This window comes from Python bivittatus, unplaced genomic scaffold (genome assembly GCF_059951505.1).
Source record: "Python bivittatus isolate LINGU-HERP-01145 unplaced genomic scaffold, Pbiv_v1 ctg000350_np1212, whole genome shotgun sequence".
NCBI lineage: Eukaryota > Metazoa > Chordata > Lepidosauria > Squamata > Pythonidae > Python > Python bivittatus.
The window spans coordinates 6,589,383-6,607,284 of record NW_028277074.1 but is presented as its reverse complement, the minus strand read 5'-3'; positions in this window follow the sequence as shown (position 1 = coordinate 6,607,284).

Genomic DNA, 17,902 nt, shown 5'->3' with positions numbered 1-17,902 from the left:
TTTGTAGGCATTGACACATCACAACTTCTGAATATCTTTTCCAAGCTATTTATTGCTACCATACCAAACGCTAATGCAGAGCATGTTTCTTGACTACTGGTTGCTTTACTGTTGATAGTAATCCTAACTATCCTAATAGGCAGAAGCTATCTACCATGTCAATATCTTCATTGTCAATTCTGATTGCTATACCTGTTGTCATTAGCTTCTCCTTGTCCACTTTACCCACACCATGCATAATTTTGTACATCTCAATCAAATCCCCTCTTGTTCACCTCCTTTCTGGATAAAAAACCCCCAAGTGTTCCAACCTTTCCTAATAGGGTAGCTGCTCCAACCCCCTAATCATTTTAATTGCCCTCTTTTGAACCTTCTCTAGCTCCATTCTACCCTTTTTTAGGAGCGGCAACCAGAACCTGCATACAATATTCCAGATCAGTTATACCATTGATTTATAGCGTTATGATATTGCCATCTCTATTTTCAATACCGTTTCTTATTATCGCTAACATGTTGTTGGCCTTTTTTATAGTGAGTGCACACTGTGTCAACAACTTCATTGAACTGTTTAACATTACTCCAAGATCTCTTTCTTTATCAGCCACTGCTAGCTCTGATCGCACTCACCCCAAAGCATGCTTCAGTAGGAAACAACCCTAGTCTGACTCAAAAGACATTAATCATTGAACATCATATCATGTTCATCATATACTATTGTAGCATATATACTGCAGGGTGACTGAGATCAGTTAAACTCCCACAAACTCCATAAAGAAAGCAAAGCTTCTAAGTAGTAGCTGCCTCAAACTGGTAATTTTAAGATGTTGGATGAGAAGGGAAAAAAATTATTCTCAAGCACTGTGCTGATAGATAGATAGATAGATAGATAGATAGATAGATAGATAGATAGATAGATAGATAGATAGATAGAGAGATAGAGAGATAGAGAGATAGAGAGATAGAGAGATAGAGAGATAGATAGATAGATAGATAGATAGATAGATAGATAGATAGATAGATAGATAGATATTGATTCGCAACATTGTATTCAGAGATGTAGGTGTAATAGCACCTTGGAAATTTCCATTTTAAAAATATTCAAGTTCATTTTATATAATTCTTAGAATACTTGCCCCCATGCAATAAACCCCTTGTGGACAATGTTGTCTTTTGATGCAAAACAAGAGAACACAACAGTTTATTTTCCTGGTACCCACAGACCACGTTCTCAAAACAAGATGAAGTTTTAAAAAATATATTACTGCATAAATAACTATCAGGACCATTGCATACTAAATCTTTGCTTTCCTTTTATTTTTATTATATTGTATACAACTTGGTCTTATTTTGTAGTTTTCTTTTATATCCTATAAGGTGCATATTTTTCTCATAAAAACAGCACTTTCTTCTAAATCAAATATAAGCTTTTGTAGCAGAAATATATACAAAAATAGACATCTTCCATATGGAATTTTCATGAGAATTCTTTTATTTATTCTAAATAAAACCATCACAAAGCTTCTAGGTGAGTTAATTCTTCATTTCCTCATAGAGAAGCAAATTACATAATGCCCAAACCAAATTCATTCTAGAAGCCTAAGGGTATTTCATACCAATTTTTCTCAATTAACATACTATTAACTTCTATGGCTTGTGGTATTTGAAATTGAGTAGAGTTTCTAAGCATTGCTGATAGGCCAGGGTCAGTTGTTTGAAAAAAAGGACGTCCAAAGTTATATGGGTTATCACAAACCAAAGACCTAAACAAATTTTTTGGTTCCATCAAATATTGCAGAAACACACTGGTACCTCTCTATGAGAGTCACAAAACAAATAAAAACAATATTCTGACATAAGTGCCATAACTCATTGTTTATAGAACTAGTATCTGTTGAACTAATAACTGGAATATGTGTAGCCTGGTCTTTGGCCTGCATTCTTTCTACCTGAATTTGGCAGAGGATAACTTGTAAACAGTTATAAGTTTGTCATCCTGTGTAACGTCATTGTTGATAAAGGCATGTCTGAGAAGAACCTTAAGTTTCGATTTCTTGGCTTTGTAGTACTTGAACCAATATAGACTGTCTTAAGATCGATCTTAAATCTCTATTTTTTAACATCACTGATTTAATACATAGTGTATGTAAAAATTACAAATGGACTGAAGTATGATGTAGTGCTGCTCAAGATGCCAGCCACTTTTTCTTCTCATTCCCATTGTCCCAAAAAACTCAATCTGTATTTCATGATAATTAAGCATCTTCAGTTCTTTCTGTGGGGATCTGGACATCAGAATCCCCCAAGCCAGGTAAGACCTCCTTCTTATGTAGGAGTGGTTCCATTGTGATTGCATAAGAGCTGTACTTTGGCTGCGTGAACTGAGACTAATTACGAACTATGATAATGGAGACCTCTCTATTCCATCTTAAGTGGATGGTCAAGCTATTACTCAAACATGAGGAGACTTGCAAATGTAAATTGAATTATGCTTTAAATTATATATTAACTGCATTATTTGTATATAAGTTTTGTTGTGTATCTCATGTTATATTTTGTTTTTGTTGTGTTGTAATATGTCCAGGGATACAGCAACTGTTATGAAAAGCAAAGTACTAATGCCATACACAGATATATATTTTAATGAGTTCTGCTCACAATTGCCCATCTAACAAATGATAGAAACATGTTAAATTATAGATAGATAGATAGATAGATAGATAGACAGATAGACAGACAGACAGACAGACAGACAGATAGATAGATAGACAGACAGACAGACAGACAGACAGGTAGACAGGTAGACAGGTAGACAGGTAATTTAACATGTTTCTATCATTTGTTAGATGGGCAATTTTGAGCAGAACTCATTAAAATGCACATATATTGATAGGATATATATATACTGAGAGTGCATTCAGATGACCAACCACCTAGTCTACCTTAATATGTGAATAGTTGTTCCTTAATACCATCGTGAGTCAATTTTAGTGGTCAATCTGCTGTTTGCATCAGCAGTCCTCAGATGGTTATGTTTCTGGAAATATTGAACTTCAACTCCCATCATCCCCAACCACCAAGTTGGTATGTTTGCAATGGTGATAGGAATAGTAATTAACACATTTGGAGGGCACTAGCTTACCAAAGATTAATACACACTGATTGACAGAAAGTTTTTAAGATATCAGACATACCCTATTAGTATTGCAAATCAAGGATAGTTTGTTAGGTTATTATGGTTCTTTTGCAATCCAACCAGTCATGCAGAGAGTTATTATTCTTTCTCCCGCTCCCTCTCTCCACCCCAAAGATATTTCTTCTGAAAGCAACCATTCATGGAAGAGGGACACAATCTTTCAAGTGGTCAGTTCCAAGCTGTTTGGAGCTTTAAAATTAATATAAGCAGCAACATTTCTGGCACTTGTTGCCAGAACAATTGGTACAATAAAGAAGCCAAAAATTTCAGAGTGGGGAAGCTAAGCAAATGCTATTTTATTTATGCAGTTCTAGTTTGCATTGCAAATCTGTTTTTACTTGTAAATAAGTCCCATCATGTTCAGGAGTGCTTTTCCCAGGAAACTGTATATTGGATTGAAGTCTAAGTATGATGCCTCTGTAAATTTTATTCCATCCTTTTAATCACTCTGTTTTATTATTTGCGGGGTCTATTCTGTTAACATTGTATTATTATGAACTCTCCTGCCATCAGTGTCAGACAATATAAGCATATAACAATTTAAAATAGATCATAAAAAGCATTTAATTTTCATCTACTATGCGGCCCAAATTGAAATTGAAATTTCTACCTTTTATTTTTGTTTTTATTTTATTTTATTTTAAAAAACCTTTTGTTTTTAGGAAATTGAAAAAAAAAAAGATGGAGGAGAATCTGGTATTTCTCAAGTAAAATGAAAAATGGCTTTTGGTATAAGATAGGTCATACAAATCAGCCCAGGCTTTCTTTGAAACAGTCACTTGGGAGGAATTCCATAATTATCTAAGTAGCTGCAATCATTATTAGCTAAAGTACTTTTAGGATTGATCTAATATTATGTCAAGCTAAATTTTAGATCATCTTTTAAGAGTTTTCTGTTTTCTTGTATTAATTCTGCTGCCAAAATCTGTATTCTGGAGGAGAAACCACAATGGCACTCTCCTCATTTGATATCAAGAAGTTAAAATAGACTGGCAGTTAATTCTTACTTCAATATATAGTTGCTTCTACCACATTTGAAGACAGCAACCTAACCTACTGGGCATAGGGCAAGCTGATGTTCATACAGTTGCAACATACTCTCAGAATCAACTGCCTACGATAGCTACGTCGCTGTCTAAATGATAGAGCCATTTTACACGGTGACTACCAGTGAGTAGGGTTCTTAATAAGCAATTTATTAATTGTGAATGAGTGAAGAGTAATTTCCTCTATGCAGAGACTAAGTGGTTCTTCCAAATTAAAAGAAATTGTATATGTAGGAAATATCCCTAGTCTGTAATTTGAGGTAGAATATATTAATGCCTGGCTTCAATTAGGCATTCTGTATGCAAAGTCATAGTTATAAACCAATTAACAGCAATTAGTCAAACTCACGACAATATTTTACACTTGCACTCAAAGAAAGCAGAAATAATTGTTCACATATATTACTTTGTCTGTCACTCACAGCTGAATGAGTCAACAGCATCCATTTATAGGTATTATACTTGGGATTAGATTAACATTCCTGTTGTTACATGGGCGAAAGAAGCTTCATACGTGGAACTTATCATGAACTTGTATTTCTTGAGTGCTGAACAAATGTGTGAAGTCATACTTGGTAGTATAAAATATTTTGAAGACTTCACAAATGAATTGACTATAATCTCCAAAATGTGTATGTCATTTCTGATATTTTGTCCCTAGTAGGAGTTACTTATGGTTCTACAGGCAGAAGAGTGTGACTTACCAATTTTGCAATCCAACATGTTGTTCAGAAAGAATATTGTACCTACCTGCAGTTGCTGTATTTACAACAGCATTGCTTCCTCTACGACCCCTATAGATTAATTCAGGAAGCATTATTTAACTATTGGAATAAGACCTGGGGGACATATTGTATGGAGAGAAGCATCTCAGGGACACATGCAAAGAGCAAGCAATTAGACTGTGATCCTATATGCACTTGTGGAAGACTAAGTTCTAATAAATCCAATAGGACACAGAGGCTAGCACTGCAACCTGTTTATTGTTTATAAATGGACTTAACAGGAAAAAGTGTATCATTTTAAATCATACAATATATAGTGAAATATGGGGTGCATTTTATTTGGCATTTAGCTATTCTGTTTGAATGAAAAATGTATTGATATCCTATTCAGAATATAAACTGGGTTTTATTTCAAGATCTGGTATTGGGTAAATTTTTCTTATATATCAATTTTAGCAATTAACTTTAACCGACAGTACTTCCAACATGGGTAAATTATTCTGTAAAATCATTTTTTAATTCTTTCAGTTCTCCAGTTAGCCCTGATAGACTGAAAATAGAAGAGTGTGGAGGCAGGAGGAATGATTTCTTCTTTATTCAGATGCTGACCAAGAATCAAAATATAATAAAGGCCTTTCCTTATTTGCACTTAAATACAACACAAATATACCCCCACCCATGATTGAGACAGCCTTAAAACATCCTTAGCTTTTCCAGTGTCAAACATTATTCTGACATCAACCAAACACAGTGTCCGCTAGACTTTGTCACACATTAACATGGAGGAAAATCCAGTGACTAAAACAGAGGCAATTAGAGAAAGGATAGGGATTTGCAATTGGAGCAGCAAATTCCATATTGATACAGTTTTCTTCTGACTCAAGTATGATAGATAGCACTTCAGGTCAGCAGTGGGAAAAAGAGAGTGCTTCCAGATGTTTTATTGTGCAATTGCTCTGTCTTATTCATAGTATTTCACAGGGGTCCAGAAAACGGTATACGCATTCTCCATGTAACCTCCATGCATTTTCCCACCAATCCTTCAATGTTTATTTCCAGAAAAGTACCTATAAAGGAGAGAAAATACATTTGTAACATAATGCTTTATGATTGCTAGTATTACATCTTTTGCCTCCATACAGCAAGATTTTATTTTCCCAGATTTACTTGAACTTCAGGAATTCAGGAAGTAGAACACCAAGCATACATACTCATAATGTTATTCACTTTGGAGTGAATAACATTATGAAAAGTGTAGAAAGAGAGTAATAAATAGTAAGCCAAAGAAATCAAGAGTATGAAATAAAAAAGGAAATATAGATAACTCTAGTTTGTATCAAAACTATTAACTTTCCATTCTTTTCTATTAGGGATGTGCAAAATGTTCCATGGATGGCCCATACAATGCATGTAACAACTTGCTTTGGCCTTTTTGTGCTGAGACCAAAGCATGTGTGTTCCACCTTCAATTAAGACCAAAATCCTGCATTTTTGGGTCTGGGAAATGATTTAATACATGCTTGTTCCAGATACAAGTATTTTGGGTGGGTGACAGCAAGGAAAAGGCAAAATCATCAGCAACAAATAGCATGTGAAACAGTGAAGGGAAGCAAAATGAAGGAGCTGGGATGATCAGGGGAAGAGTTAGGTGGGGCTGGTTAAGTTATGCTATGCTTGCTTTCAAGTGCTCCGGCAGCAGCAAAGAGAGGGTAATGAAGTCACTAGTACAATTGATTGATGGGCAGGTCCATAGGCCACATGGAAAACAGGACCTATCAGGAATTTATTTCCACCAATATCCAGAGATCTTTGATTTCAGTTCAGCTGGATCATGAGCTGTCTAGAACCAGACCAGCTGAATCCCCAAGCCACAATGTGTTTATTCCATGCATGGAACAAACACGATTTTCATAATATACACATCTCTTCTTTCTATCGTTGCAAGCAATCTTTGTTCCCCGCTCCCATCTCTCATTTCATTGCCTTTTCTTCTTTAAACTACTCGCCTCTTTTTGAGAAGTTGCTCAATAACTACTTTTAAAGACTTCCCTTTCCCATTCAATCTTCTTTCATATATTTGCTTTGTGAATCAATGTTCATTCATCCTCTCAAGTAATGTGCAAAACTGATTTGGTAATGGAACATTCTGGAAAAGTCCAGAAAGTCTATTTCCTCTCCAGACTATTTATTTATACTTCAGACTTGTCACCACCCATCTAACTCTACCAAACCTCTTTTGGGCAATGCTGTTGTGTGGGCAGTTTGGCCATTTCTGAAAATAAATCATCCAAACTGGAAGCAGCTTGAGGTGTTCCATGTGGGTGTGCTGACCCCAAAGTAGACCCATTTCATCTGGAATATTGTGTCTAGGAAATCTCAAACTGCTTCCATTCCCAAATTTGTGAGTTTTTCACATCCCTAATTCAATCTATATGACAACATCACCTTCACATATTTCCTTTTCTATTCAACTCATATATTGGCTACTGATAAAATATAGCAAAACCTAGATTCAATAAAAGAAACTAAAACAAAAAGCAAAAATAAATCACATATTAACAAAGAATTTTTTTTTAAAAAAAAATATTCCTGCATAGGGCAATGGCAGTTGAAAGAAATCTTGTGATTCTCCTGGTAGTGCTGGGGTTCTGGTTCTACAACAAAGAGCAAATAAGATTGTTCTACTGAGCAAATAACTGTTCTACTGACAGTTGGAAGCATGAATATAGAGCATAAAGCATACCTGTGATGGTTAGTTCACATAAATTCAGAAGATAATTTGGTAAACAGATAGCTGCAAGGTTGTTCATTATCTGCACAAAAGGAAAGTTATTAAGAAGAATAAAAAAGTCTGTACTCTAAGAAATATCAGGGAATAAATTAGTTCTGTATGAATAATAATTTAGTTGCTGAAATTCCTGTAACCTAATTCTTTTCATCTCAATATCTCTTGTTAACAAACAATATGAAAATCTTGCTCTTGGTTTGAGGCAGGTGCCAAAAGTATAACAATTTTATTTATTCTCATGCACGCTTTATTCCCATCCTATATCATTATTATCATTCCACAATCAACCTTCAATTATGTCCGTGCAAACATTTTATAATTCAAGCCAATTTCTTCCTCCTCTGCCTTCTGCCTTTGAATCAGTCTTGACTTCTGGAGACTACATGGACAAAATGATGCTATTGCGGTGCTGTCCAAGTGCCTGAGGCTGTAAGAATCTGGATGAGGATGAACTGACTTCAGCTCAACAATGGCAAGGCAGAGTGGCTTTGGGTTTTTGGCACCCCAGGGTCTGGTGACTTGTCATCTTTGACTCTGGATGGTTTGCACTTCACTGGACCAAATTGGTACACAGTTTGGGGGTCCTCTTGATGAGCAGGTGGCAGCCGTGGCTAGGGGGGCTTTGCACAGCGCGCCAATTGTGCCCTTTCCTGGACTAGGAAGCCCTGCTCATGGTCACTCACATCTTAGTCATCTCCTGGTTGGATTACTGCAATGTGCTTTATATGAGGCTGCTCTTGAAGATCTCTTGGAAGTTACAACTGGTCCAGAATGCAGTGGTACACACAGTATTGGGTGCCCATAGGTTTGCCCATGTAACTTTGCCCTCTATTGTCCAAGCTGCAGTGGCTCCCAGTTTTATTTGGTGCAATTCAAGGTGCTGGTTATCACCTTTAAAGCTCTTCATGGCACGGGACCTGGTTATTTGTGGGATCACCTCTCCCAAAGAATATCTGCCTATCCACTAGATCAGATAGGGTGCTCCAGGTCCCTCCCTGAAATCTTGCCATCTAGTTGGACCTCGGAAGTGTGCCTTTTCCATGGCTGACCCTACCTTGAGGAACACCTTCCCACTAGCAATTTGACAAGCCCCCACCCTTCTAGCCTTTTGGAAGGCCATTAAGACCTGGATCTTTACTGAGTGTTGGGATCGGATTGTATAGGCAGAAGTGCAGCTGAGTCTGCTGTGGGGCATCCAAAGGAAATGATTACGGTGAAGGGTTTTTGTTTCATTGTTTCATTGTTTCACTGTTTTTACTGTTTTATGATTGTTTTTTTTATTGGTTTTATTGTTGTTGTGAGCCACCCAGAGTTGCTTAAGATGGGTGGCCATATTGTCAGGCCCAGCCTGAGAACAACGAGACAGTTCAGTCCAGTATAGTTCCTTTATTTGCTTACACCCTAAAGACAGAATCTCACCAGACTAAATCTATACTAAAGCAACTAGTGGATATACCCTGTGAGACTCTAGGGAAAGGCTAGCCTAAGCCTCTTCTTCTTCTCACGGTCTTGTTGTGGGCTGAGAAAGCCCTTGCCTTGTACCCTCTCCTGGAATGCACACCCTCCCTCCTGTTAGTCTTTATCTTCCATTCCAGTATCCTCCTCACACATGCCTTCCATTACATATAAATCTTATGAATGAATGAATGAATGAATGAATGAATGAGAAAGAAAGAAAGAAAGAAAGAAAGAAAGAAAGAAAGAAAGAAAGAAAGAAAGAAAGAAAGAAAGAAAGAAAGAAAGTTCCAAGCCAAAGTGTAAAAGGATAAAGAATTCTTGAATGTATCATTCTTGTTTTCCCTGTCATGATATGGTCACAAAAAAGGACATCTGGACAACTAACAAAACTACTAGATGAATGACCACTAAAAATTGATTATTGATGCTGTGGACACCAAGCAATTCAACTGCATCATTGCCTATAAAAAGAGAGTTGGAGGAAAGAGAAGTCTAAAGTCCCATGTTCAGTTCCCTGAAAGATCATGTCAGAGAGTGCTCTAAGGGACTCCCCTTGCCCTATTTTTACTTGACTAGCAATTAGGAGGGTTCAGTTAGTATGCATGGTCTGAGTGTATGAATGTGAGATGCTTATATTGCTAAAATAAAGCCCTTAAAATCTATCATTAATTTCCTTGTATTTTGGGTTGGTGTTGCATAAAAAGTTTCTTAATTCCATAGCAGAGAGCAAACCTCACTCTATAAGCAAACCACATCTAAAGTTTAATATTTCACCAGATCTTATTCAATAGATCTTAGACTATATCTTATTGAACAAAAATTGTATTTTCATTTAATGGATGCCATTGGTCTTGTATAGAAAAAGAATGGGTTCTTGAAGAATGAGAATAATATTTTATTAAAACACATATTTTTCCAATGCCCTAAGATGGTCTAATAAGAAGTAATTGCATATATTAATTTGACTTTGAGACAGGATTTAATGTTTTTGGATGTCCATATTCTTTTGAATTGCATATCTATTACATGGAAATTGATGGCAAAGCAATCGAAATGAATTATCCATGCACTTCTTAATACTAAGACACTAGTCCTTCAACACTGTAAAGATAAATTTATGGCCCCAGTTATTCAGTTATTTTAAAACTTGATACTATTTGTAACATCTGAGCAAGCTTATTTTTTATTTATTTGAATAATTGATATGGTCACCCATCTCATAGCCGTGACTTTGTTGCTAACAGATGTAGACTATGTATGGTTATAATGAAATACAGTCATCTTTCAATGCAACTATAATGCAAAACTTTATATACATATATCAGAAGTCTTTATATGTATAATCTGCTTGTTGTTACCGATTTTTTTTGTTTTCTATTTTTTGTTGTTTTGTTGAATCAAATAATTTTTTAAAAAAAATATTCCAAAAAAGTCCTGTCTAGACTTGGAGTCATATCATATTTAAGTGTTATTGCATTTATGGTTCCTTTAGATAATCTTTTTCTTGGACGCTAATACTGATAGTAATTGTTTCAGTTTCTTTATTTCAGTTCTGCTCTTCATCATATCACTATGATTCCAATACAGATTTCTAAAATACTCTACAATGCATCTGAAGTTGTCATGGCTTCTTGACAGCTCATCACATAACCATACTTCCATGCAGAAACCCAAACATATATTTTGTGTTAATTTTTGCTTGTTATGTTGATAAGGAAAAAAAGAGATGGGTTGATTATGTGCCATTAGGTTGGTGTTGACTCTTAGCGATCACATAGATAGATTTTCTCCATGATGACCTGTCCCTAACCTGATCTTTCAGGTCTTCCAACAATGCACCTATAGCAACTATACGGAATCCATCTACCTTGCTGCTGGTTGTCCTCTTCTTTTCTTTCCTTCCACCTTTCCCTGCACTAGAGCCTTCTCTAGAGAGCTAGGTCTTTGCATAATGTGTCTGAAATAGGATAATTTGAGTCTGGTCACTTATGCTTCGAGTGAGAATTTTGGGTTGATTTGTTTGATAATCCAGTTGTTTTCTTGTCTGTCCATGGTATTCTCAGGAGTCTTCTCCAACACTAAAGTTCAAAAGCATTAATACTCAAGTTCAACATTCACTTCCATAGTTCTTATCAGGTTATCATAGTAGAGGAAAGAGGGACCGTGGAGACAACTCTGGGAAGAAGGAAAATAGGAGAATAAGTGGAATCAAGGTAATTGCTGGCAGTTAAAATGAATCCAGACACCTTTGGCTAGTTTAGGACTTGATGGCTTAGAAAGGCTGGCTGGTGAATCTAAAATGAACTGGGCTGTGTTACACAGCTGAAGATTTATTTATGGATTAGGACAACCATATGTGCAGTTAAGTATTATCTAGAGAAATAAGCTGAATACGAGAAGAGGAGGCACCCTAGAGATGTGTCTATCCACTACTGAAGAATAGATCTGTTATCTATTAATTCAGCTTTGAAGGTGGTGGTACACCCCTGCCTTAAGAAGCCATCATTGGACAACTTTCATCCAGTCTCCAACCTTTCCTTTTTAGGGAAGGTTGTTGAGAAAGTGCTCAGGCAACTGCTCCAGCAGATCCTGGAGGAAATGATTATTTGGTTCTATTTCAATCAGGTTTCAGGTTGGGTCACAATACTGAGATGGCATTGGTCACATTTGTCAATGAACTTTGATGAAGGGTGCACTTCCCCAATCAGAGTTGATGCACAATTTGGATGACCTCCTGGACTTGCAACTTCTGCATGAAGAGCAAGTAGCAGCTGTGGCCACGTGAAGCCTTTGCACAGGTCCATCTTCTGCACCAACTATGCCCATTCCTGGGCCAGGAGGCCTTGCTCACAGTGACTCATACCATAGTCACCTCTCGTTTGGATTACTGTAATGTGCTCTACCTGCCTTAGATCACACTTCTAGATGACCTCTGGTGGGAGCAGGATGGAGGTGGTGCACCCATCCCTGCTCTTCTTGACCTTTCAGCAGCCTTTGATATCATCATGGTATAATTCAAGACCAGCTCTGGTGGTTGGGGATGAGTGGCACTGTTTGTCCTGGTTCTCCTCCTTCCTCTGGGCTGGTTCTGGAGGGAGAGTTCCAGCTGCCATCCCCTGCTTTCTGGGGTGCCACAGAACTCAATAATCTCTCCTCTCCCATTTAACATTTACATGAAGCTACTGGGTGAAGTATCATCAGTATTGTGCTGATACCCAGTTTTATATCTCCAAGCAGATTGTGTGAGTGATGCCATGGAGGTCCTATTTCAGTGTCTGGAGGCTGTGGGGGTCTAGACAACAGGTTTCAAATCAACCCTACCTAGACTAAGTGGTTCTGGGTTTTAGGATCCTCTGGTTCTGAGGACTTTCTACCTCTTGTTCTAGATGGAGTTGTACTATCCCAGATGGAATCTGCGAGCAATTTAGAGGTCCTCCTACTTATGGTAGCTGTGGCTAGGAGGGCAATTGCCCAGCTACAAGTTATGTACCAATTGCACCCATTCCTGGACCAGGAAGCTCCACACACAGTCACTTATGCCCTGGCCAATATGTTTCTGGGTGCACTTCAAGGTGCTGGTGGTGACCTATAAAGCCTTTCATAACATGGGGCCAGGTTACTTGTGGGGCAGTCTCTCCCCAGTTTTTTCTACATGTTCTGTTAGATATGGCAGGAGAGACATGGTCTGGATCCTGTCAATTGAGTAGCGTCATCCTGTGAGACCCAGGAAAGGAGCCTTTTCTGTCATGCTGTCTGCCATCTGAAACATAATTCCACCAAAGATTAGACTTGCCCCAACCCTACTGGATTTCTGTAAGGCCTTGAAGACCTAGTATTTTTTTTTTTTTTTTTTACTGAACCTGGGGCTCTGGGTGAGTAATTGAGTAATGTTTATATCTTGTTTTCATTCATCATTAGTCATCTAGAATCATGTATTTGAGATGGGCAGCTGTATAAATTTAATAAATAAATAATAGACAAATAAAATCCAGAAGCTGCAGTTGCCCCCAAATGCAGCAGCATGGGCAGTTTTTGAAATTTTTATAACTGAGTCCATCCTTGCTTAGTCTTCTCATAACGTGTCCAATGTAGGATAATTTGAACCTGGTTATTTGTTCCTTGAGTGAGAAGTCTGGGTTGATTTGTTCAATGATATTTGTTTTCTTGGCTGTTCATGGTATTTTCAGTTTTCTCCAACACCAAATTTTAAAGGCATCAGTATTCTTTCTATCCTGCTTTTACTTCCGTAGAGTGTCACAGGGAATACCATTGCCTGCACCATTCCTGTCTTCCAGCTGCTTAGCCAGCTTATCTTGCCATCTGGCTTCTTAGGGGACTCCCTTATTTGTTGACTGAAAGAGTATCTCTTGGTTAATCCCTCAAACTGTGTACAATATAGCACTTGCACTAACATAAATATTAATGGAATGGTTGGCAGGCCTATTAACCAAATAGAAAAGGATATTGTGATGATATCTTGTCTATATACAGTGGTAGTGGATCAGCATAAAGCTAGCAGTTGAAGATAGACCAAACTAGGAATACTACCAGGCCAATACTACTTTTATTATAAGGTTATGGTAACAGAATCTAGCAGTGTCTAAATGTGCTTCTCTCTTTCCTCCCTTTATCTTCCTGAGAACTAGGGAGAGTCTTGTCTGACATGTTTTCTCAGGTTATAGTTCTGGTCCAGGCTCAGGTTTCTTTTATCTGACCACTGTCTTGGTAGTGGCTCGTCCTCCTGTTTCTCAAGATTATTCCTTCTGCCTATTACAAAATATGTAATAGATGCCCTTTGGTCTTCCTCACAAAAAGTTAATGGATTCTCAGGTTTCCACAGACACCAGTGCACTGAGCAGCTTTTTTGGCACTGAGTGCAGTGATGAGGAAACCATCATCCATGACTCCACCCTGAATGCCAGGCAGGGCCTTAGCTTATTTTAGGTCCAACCAAGAACTTTTATTTGAGACACATAATTGCATATACGATTTAATTTGTTCACTGCATGCCCTCCTTTGGGACAAGGGTTGGACTCTTAGAAGTCACGATTATGTTGCACAGAAAAAAATTAAAATAGCTAACGAGAAAGAAATATGGCAACTCAGAACAATGCACTAATTCTGTATCTTTTCCGATTTTGACATTCTTAGATGTACTGGTTGATTTAGTATATAATTTTATGTTGACATTGTTAGTTGCCCAGAGCCTACAGGAATGGGCAGCATATAAATATAACAAACGAATAAGCAAATAAAGCACAGATATGTTCATTTAAGATTAGTAGCAAATGGTTCTGGAAATACTGTTTTTGACCTTATGTACTTAAAGCAACTTGACGGTATCCTAAAATATAGCATGTGAAGGATTCCCAAGAACCTATGCAGTTCTCTAATTTTTTTAGAACAACTGCCTATAAATAGAATATTTAGCGTTCTAATTATATTTCATTATGGTCTCCAAACTGAGAACAATTACTGTTTCCAAAAGCTCTGATATGTTCTTAAATTTTTAAAGGTTAGCTTTCTGATTAGAAATAATTTAACCCTATGGACTAATTCTGCAAATAATTATGTGTGCATGAGAATAAAGATATTTTATGACTTTATTAGCACATACTATAGCATCCATATCAATACAACTACATATCTCACTTGAATGAGGCATTCTTGAAAATATCTTCTCCAAGGATAAACAGTAGCATTAGCCTATGATATATTTCAATGAAAGAATTTCACTAATGAAGCCATAAAAATACTAAATATATGATGCAGAGTTATCTGTAAGTATATATGGTATGAACATCAGTCTATCCAAGCATTAGCTACTTTTATTCAGTTCATAAAAAGTTTTACTGGGTTTCAATTTCTTTTGCATTTTATTATTAAGTGAATCATCTTATATGTGAGAAAGGAAGTTTGTCTCTGGAGTTCTGTCCTGATGTGTCTGCCTGATGAGCAATAGCATCTTTAATGAATGCTCAGGGCAGTATTTCTAATTTTGGAATGGATTAAAATGAATTTGCTGCAATTTTCAGCCAATGGAGAATATGTTTAATGTACATCCTTCTCCTGTTTATTTCTTATGCAAACAGTATCTTCTTAACAATGCCCACTGCAGCTAATTTGCAAGTATAGATCTCAAAAATATTGTCTCGTAAAGTTTTAATAGAGCCCCATGCAACTTAATTATCCGTTATTGGCAGTTTTTCTCCTGGGATGATCAGTTGGAGAAAGCTAGTGAACTATGAAATCACAAAACCTCAGATAGAAGTTTGATGAGTTATTTAACAAGAGACTGGAATAGGAGGGCATGAGGGATTCCCCAGATGCTTATGTTTTCTCACAGCAATATATCTTTTTGCATTGAATAATCTCATTTAAAGTTTTGGTGAAATTGTGCATAACTGGAAGAGTTTTATTTAAAGTACACACAGATATAAATAGAAATGAATTCCTTCACTGATAAAGATTCTCTACTCCATCTTAGTAGGTTTCCTGATGTTACAGTACTGAAATGCATTCTGACTGTTCTGCAAGACCACTTTTTTAAAGTTCCTGCTGTCTATTGATGTTGAGTCTTATGTTTCCATGAAGCAACTGAATCTACTTTTATTTCCAGAACAGAAAAGATTATTGAAAATCAATGTGGAGTCCCACCAGGACAATTATGGACATTACATGATGCTACTGCAGTGAATTTTGCTCAGGTATGAATGTTAATCACAGATTACTGGTGTCTCCAAGTAAATTAATACCTTGCTGTATTAGATATTCACAGTAAAGAATATCATGGGCTATTAAGAACCTAGAAGGATAAGGACATAAAATTATGGTCAGCAAGTATAAGACTCAAAACATCTTAAATTTTGTTCAGATTTCTAACCCATTCCAATCTACTTTCTAAAAAAAAAAAAATTCCACTAATTTAGTGAAACTTACTCTCATGTAGGAGAATGTACAAGACTGTAGCCTATTTTACATACAAACACATTTCCTTGCCTCTTTTTTTCCTTTTCCATTTTATATTACTAAGAATCATTTAAGAAGTTTTACTAAGAAATAAGTGTGATTTAGCTCAGATCTGAAAAAATACTAATACTTTAATCTTACAGCCATTTTCTTGCAAGTAAGCATCTATTTAAACCAAGTGAGGCTAAATTCTGAGAAGCTATGCAAAAGACAGGGCTAGACTGCTTTAGCTAATATTCAGCACTGTAACTAAATACATACAAAGTACTAAAAGTAACACCAGAGCAAGCAAAAAGAGAAAGCCCATCAATTTCACCTAAGCTTCATAACTATTGTCCAATGATACTGAGTGTGACTCTCATAACCTGGTGCAGTCTTTCAGTGTGCCAATATAGTGGTAAAGTTCAGCTTTTCCTTTCTAAATGTTCACCTACTTTGCAAAAATTAAAACTTCCTGAATCTGAGAAGAACAAGCAATATTAATGAGAAAAGGTGTTGCACTGTAGTGAATGCAATAAATGTTGTCAGTCTGTTTGCACTGGATCCACATCTCACCCATTTCAAAATTCCTGAAGGATAGGCCACTTCCATATGGTGTCTTTGAATCACTTCTGAATCAGCATCCTACTTGGGTAATTGCATTCTTTTATCTTTGTTAGGAAACTGGGTGATTTTTTTTTTCCAGATCAGCTGCCATGTGTACTCAGTCACAGTAAAGACCATCTTCCCATTTGAAATGCTGATTGCAACTGATGAATGAGCATCTATTACAAATATATCATTTGAAAATCTTCCTAGAAAAATAAAACTCAGGCATATCTTATGCTATTTCCTTTTCTTCTTTTCTGTTAGGTAACTAGTACAAGCTTTAACCTGTTAAGAGACCTCCATGTGACAGTCAATATGAGCAGAGTAGCAGAGAGATTAAATGTGTGCTATTTTTCTCAATTCAGGATTTTGGGTCACTGGGAGATCACTCATGTTAAACAATGCTGCCATTTTCCCCTCTGTGGAGTCCTCGGTGCTCTCTAAGTTTGGTTGTTCGCTTGCAGATATTTCATTACCCAACTAGATAATACCATCAGTGCAGTTCTCTTCTATTTTCCCCTCTACCTATTTTATTTCCTGCCTGAGAGCCTTCCCCCTGCATTGTTTAATGTTTAATGTAACATCCAGCATAACTACAAATCCATTGTTATTGTTTTGCAGCACACAGGCTCTCACTACCTATGGAAAAATATTCCTGATTATTTTAGTACTGTTTGTTCCCACCAGTTCATACTCCTTCCAGTCTATGAACAAACCCTACTGTCTTCCCATCCGGTCTTAACTGCGCAAAGAACTTTGGCAAGTGTGAAGCGCTGTTTGCAGAACAGCTTACAGAACCGTGATTTTTTTCAATCTTATTTTCCGGGTTCACATGATACCCTGCAGATCAGCTAACCCCGTAGACTAGGCTAAAATATGCCTGGGGACTTTATGGATGATCAGGCTGTGCAGGAAAAGCTGCTGTTTAATACATGTTCTGCAGGAATACGATCCTGCAAATTGCTTAAGCTCTGGACAGTGAGTAAATACATACAGAATTAAATTTCCACACGTCCTCCAATACAAATTACAAGTTCACCCCTGCCATTGACGATGAATGACCAAGGCCCTCTGGATCTCCCACAGGTGTCTTTTCCCGTAGTTGGCCCTGCCTGCGCCTTGTTTAGATGAGGAC